Source organism: Battus philenor, unplaced genomic scaffold (assembly GCF_028537555.1).
Source record: "Battus philenor isolate CCGP_79_NKW_IND1 unplaced genomic scaffold, ilBatPhil1.0.hap1 SCAF_36, whole genome shotgun sequence".
Lineage (NCBI taxonomy): Eukaryota > Metazoa > Arthropoda > Insecta > Lepidoptera > Papilionidae > Battus > Battus philenor.
This window is the reverse complement of record NW_027181700.1, coordinates 512,501-517,500: the sequence shown is the minus strand read 5'-3', so window position 1 is coordinate 517,500 and position 5,000 is coordinate 512,501. Positions and strand designations below refer to the sequence as shown.

The window sequence follows — 5,000 nt, the reverse complement described above, 5'->3', positions numbered from 1 at the left end:
GCCCGATTAAAGGCGGACCGGACGTCGCATCAGAGCGCGGGCGCGTACGCCGCGGAATGACGATGAATCTCTCCGTTCGTTCATTCGAGTTTCGCAGGTTTACCCCTGAACGGTTTCACGTACTCTTGAACTCTCTCTTCAAAGTTCTTTTCAACTTTCCCTCACGGTACTTGTTCGCTATCGGTCTCGCGGTTATATTTAGCCTTAGATGGAGTTTACCACCCACTTAGGGCTGCACTCTCAAGCAACCCGACTCTTAGGAGAGTCCCTCTCGCCGCCGCCCTCCGTCGCTACGGGCCTGGCACCCTCTGCGGGAAAACGGCCCCGTTCAAGACGAACTTGGACAGGAGTATCGACGACGAGAAAGCGGAACCTCCCGAACACCACATCTCCCGCGCTCGAGACGATCGCGGGATTCAGTGCTGGGCTCTTTCCTGTTCGCTCGCCGCTACTAGGGAAATCCTTGTTAGTTTCTTTTCCTCCGCTTACTAATATGCTTAAATTCGGCGGGTGATCCTCCCTGATCTGAGGCCAACGATAAAAATTCGAGGCAGACGCGATATCCGTACGCGACGTCCCTTATTATATTTTTGACGACGACGAACCGACGGACCGCGCGCGCAAGCAAGCAAGCGCGCACGGCGGCCGGTCGTCGTCGCGGGACGCCCTTCGGACGTCGAGTCCGCCTACCGTACACCACCCCCACCGTCGCGATCATCGCGCGTCGCAGAGCGAGTGCGCGTGCGCGAGGCGCGCGCGTCGCGAGTCCTTAGAGGTCTCTAGACGCGCGCACGCACAACGCAACGCTGCACACACAACACGCGTTGCGCGATGAACGACGACGATGACGATGATGATTATGATGATACGAGCGTAAACGAAAATCTCGACACGCATACGCGAGCGCGAGTACTTTTCGTTAGCGATCGATCGTCCGGCCCTTTCGGTATCGGTCCGTATCGATACGATAATATAACGTTCGCACTGGAACGACGACGCGTATCACCGACATAATACGGATGCGTAGCGACGACGAGCGGTGAACTCTCTCGCATCGGGCTAGGCGCGCGCGCACATGAACATCACGTAATGTTTACTTACATATGTTTGTGTGTGCGTTACGCTTGCCGCGCAAGAAAACATTCACCGCCTGCCGGTCGCATCCGTCGGAGACGCGTCGTCTGTGCTTCCGATATATTTTATTATATCGTATACACGAACCGATGAGCTCGGACGAAGACCGCACTACGAAGACTCGCGTCTTAGCGATGCGTGTAATCTTTTCACACTCGTTTCATATTCAATACAATTCGATATATTTAAACGGACCGTAAACGCGCTCCGCGCGTACGCGGACGTGAGGGGTGCAGCACCCCGCCGTCCGTCGTCCGTCGCGAAGAACGTTCAACGGAAACCGTCAATTGTTCGAAAGAGCGCGCGCCCGCTCGCCCGCGCGCGGTAGTGCGGCAGCGGCAGCGCGACGACAGCGACGGCGGATAGTGAGAGAGAGAGAGAGTGAGAGCCGCGGCGGCGCGGACGAGAGACTCTTATTAGAGATCGTCCCATCGCACCGTCCGCGAGCTCGTTCATCACCCCCCACCAACCCGCCGCCGCCGCGTCGCGCGTCACCGCCGCGCGCATCGACCGGCGCGAGCGCACGTAGCGCGCGTTCTACACCGAACAGTGTGGTTTTTATATTTTAACAGCCGGCCCTCAGACAGGAGTGGTCCTGGATATTTCTCCACGGACCGCAATGTGCGTTCGAAATGTCGATGTTCAAATGTGTCCTGCAGTTCACACTATGACGCGCAGTTAACTGCGTTCTTCATCGACCCGCGAGCCAAGTGATCCACCGTCCAGGGTAATGGTTTTTTCTTAATGTTGTTATTACTTACGGTAGCGGCCTACGGCTCTCGCCGTCGGCCACTTGATTGTCCGTTTTTATGTATTAACGTCGAAAGTTGGTCGAATTCATGTGCGCCGAGGCGTTCATAAAGAAACGGCACCGAAAAAGCTTAACGCCCCGACGCGAATCCTTTAGAATGATGAACGACGACGACCCGCGCACCCCCCAACGAGCTGGCGTGACGCACGACATTGTCATCTTTCTAACCGCTTAAATTTCGTTTTGTATAGCGCCAACCGACAATAAAGGGCCTGAGCTAGGCAGTGGGGATTTTCACCGCTTCGAACGCTCCGTTTGGTATGCCCCGGTCGGCGCTCGTCTCTCGGCGTTTTTCCGCCACCCGGCCGCTTCGACGGCGGCGGAGGCAGCGGCGGCGGTAGCACTTTCGACGAATGCCACCACCGCCACCGGCCACCGCCACGGCGCCGTCGCCGCTGCGCCGTTAGGCGTAATAGACGCTAGAGACAATTATTTCACATTTTATTTTTTATACATATATACAAACACGCACACACACACGCACGCACACGCGCGCGCGCTCGTCCGCATTAGATACGAACAGCAGCGCGCGCGCGTACGTACATATATATGTATATATGTCGTATATATATATCATTATGGATGTATTACATATATATATGTGTAAACACGGTATGTACGAAGTCGTCGTCGTCGTCGTCGTCGTCGTCGTCGCAACAGCAACAACAGCAACAGCAACAGCGGCGCAACAACGTTCGTGAACATATCACGCGTCTCGCACACATACACACACGTTAATGATCCTTCCGCAGGTTCCCCTACGGAAACCTTGTTACGACTTTTACTTCCTCTAAATGATCAAGTTTGGTCAACTTCCCAGCAACGCCGACGGCCGTGAAGCCACCGCGTGTCGGTCCGAAGACCTCACTAAATCATTCAATCGGTAGTAGCGACGGGCGGTGTGTACAAAGGGCAGGGACGTAATCAACGCGAGCTTATGACTCGCGCTTACTAGGAATTCCTCGTTTATGGGGGATAATTGCAAACCCCAATCCCCAGCACGAAGGAGTTTCAACGGGTTGCCCGGGCCTCTAGGCCAGGGAGAACATGCTGATTCCTTCAGTGTAGCGCGCGTGCGGCCCAGGACATCTAAGGGCATCACAGACCTGTTATTGCTCAATCTCGTGCGGCTCGAAGCCGCCGGTCCCTCTAAGAAGAATTTTAATACGTCGCCAGTGAGTTGCGCCACCGGAGCGGCGCACACCTAAATGACGACGCCTATTTAGCAGGCTAGAGTCTCGTTCGTTACCGGAATTAACCAGACAAATCGCTCCACCAACTAAGAACGGCCATGCACCACCACCCACCGAATCAAGAAAGAGCTGTTAATCTGTCAATCCTTCCGGTGTCCGGGCCTGGTGAGATTTCCCGTGTTGAGTCAAATTAAGCCGCAGGCTCCACTCCTGGTGGTGCCCTTCCGTCAATTCCTTTAAGTTTCAGCTTTGCAACCATACTCCCCCCGGAGTCCAAAATCTTTGGTTTCCCGGAAGCTGCCCGCCGAGCCATCGTAGTAACGTCGGCGGATCGCTAGATGACATATTTACGGTTAGAACTAGGGCGGTATCTAATCGCCTTCGAACCTCTAACTTTCGTTCTTGATTGATGAAAACACCTTTGGCAAATGCTTTCGCTGATGTTCGTCTTGCGACGATCCAAGAATTTCACCTCTAACGTCGCAATACGAATGCCCCCAGTTATCCCTATTAATCATTACCTCGGAGTTCTGAAAACCAACAAAATAGAACCGAGATCATATTCTATTATTCCATGCACGAAATATTCAAGCAGCATTTTGAGCCCGCTTTGAGCACTCTAATTTGTTCAAAGTAAAATTGTCGGCCCATCTCGACACTCACCGAAGAGCACCGCGATAGGATTTTGATATTGAACCGCCGTTTTACCGACGGCTCACCGACGATATGCTCCGCAGACGTGTCAGTATCACCGCGGATGCGGTGCACCGACAGCGCGGCGCACAAATGCAACTACGAGCTTTTTAACCGCAACAATTTTAGTATACGCTATTGGAGCTGGAGTTACCGCGGCTGCTGGCACCAGACTTGCCCTCCAATTGTTCCTCGTTAAAATATTTAAAGTGTACTCATTCCGATTACGAGGCCTCGTAAGAGTCCCGTATCGTTATTTTTCGTCACTACCTCCCCGTGCCGGGAGTGGGTAATTTGCGCGCCTGCTGCCTTCCTTGGATGTGGTAGCCGTTTCTCAGGCTCCCTCTCCGGAATCGAACCCTGATTCCCCGTTACCCGTGACAACCATGGTAGTCGCAGAAACTACCATCGAAAGTTGATAAGGCAGACATTTGAAAGATGCGTCGCCGGTGCTGGACCATGCGATCGGCAAAAGTTATCCAGATTCATCAAAATTAACGACTTCGGACGCGAGGCCCTCCGTCGATTGGTTTTGATCTAATAAAAGCACTCATCCCATCACTGGTCAGAGTTCTGATTGCATGTATTAGCTCTAGAATTACCACAGTTATCCAAGTAACCGAGGTAAGATCTAAGGAACCAAAACTGATATATTGAGCCATTCGCGGTATCGCCTTAATACGGCTTGCACTGAGACATGCATGGCTTAATCTTTGAGACAAGCATATAACTACTGGCAGGATCAACCAGGGAGCTAGCTAGTAGAGCTAACACACACCAACACCGCACATACGAGAGATATGAGGGTGATGATGATATGATAGACGTGTGACAAGCGACGCGTCGGACGTTCGAAACGCCGTGACGCGCCGGTGCCTAGGTAGCTTTTTGCGTGCGTGCGTGCGTGCGTGCGTATTTATTACAATACACACACAACACCACACCGCAACAACAAAATGAATTCGTTTTTCTATCTGTTCACGGAGGAAAATGTATATCTCAACACTCGCCTCGCGTTCGTCCAGATTTACTTTGGACGCGGCATCGCGTCCGATTCATCGGAACGTTCTTTGACGAGACACATACAAATCTTCACTTTTATAAAATATCGTTTCGCAAAACGAACAATGACCGATTTCCAGCCCGGTTTTAGAGAGATCCGAAATCCT

General features: G+C 52.7%; 3 non-coding genes across 3 annotated transcripts in view; all 3 read right to left on the bottom strand.

Annotated features, from left to right (window-relative positions):
- The window catches only part of LOC137927739 (large subunit ribosomal RNA), a 4,033-nt gene extending 3,499 nt beyond the window's left edge, over positions 1–534 (bottom strand). Inside the window, exon 1 of the ribosomal RNA XR_011107882.1 lies at positions 1–534. This exon is cut by the window's left edge and continues 3,499 nt beyond it. This is a non-coding gene — a ribosomal RNA (large subunit ribosomal RNA).
- A 1,173-nt stretch (positions 535–1,707) lies between these two features.
- Positions 1,708–1,864, bottom strand: LOC137927801 (5.8S ribosomal RNA). Its single transcript, XR_011107934.1, has one exon. It is a non-coding gene; the product is annotated as a 5.8S ribosomal RNA (ribosomal RNA).
- An 816-nt stretch (positions 1,865–2,680) lies between these two features.
- LOC137927702 (small subunit ribosomal RNA) lies at positions 2,681–4,584 on the bottom strand. The gene has a single exon (XR_011107846.1). It is a non-coding gene; the product is annotated as a small subunit ribosomal RNA (ribosomal RNA).
- Positions 4,585–5,000: the final 416 nt, after the last annotated feature.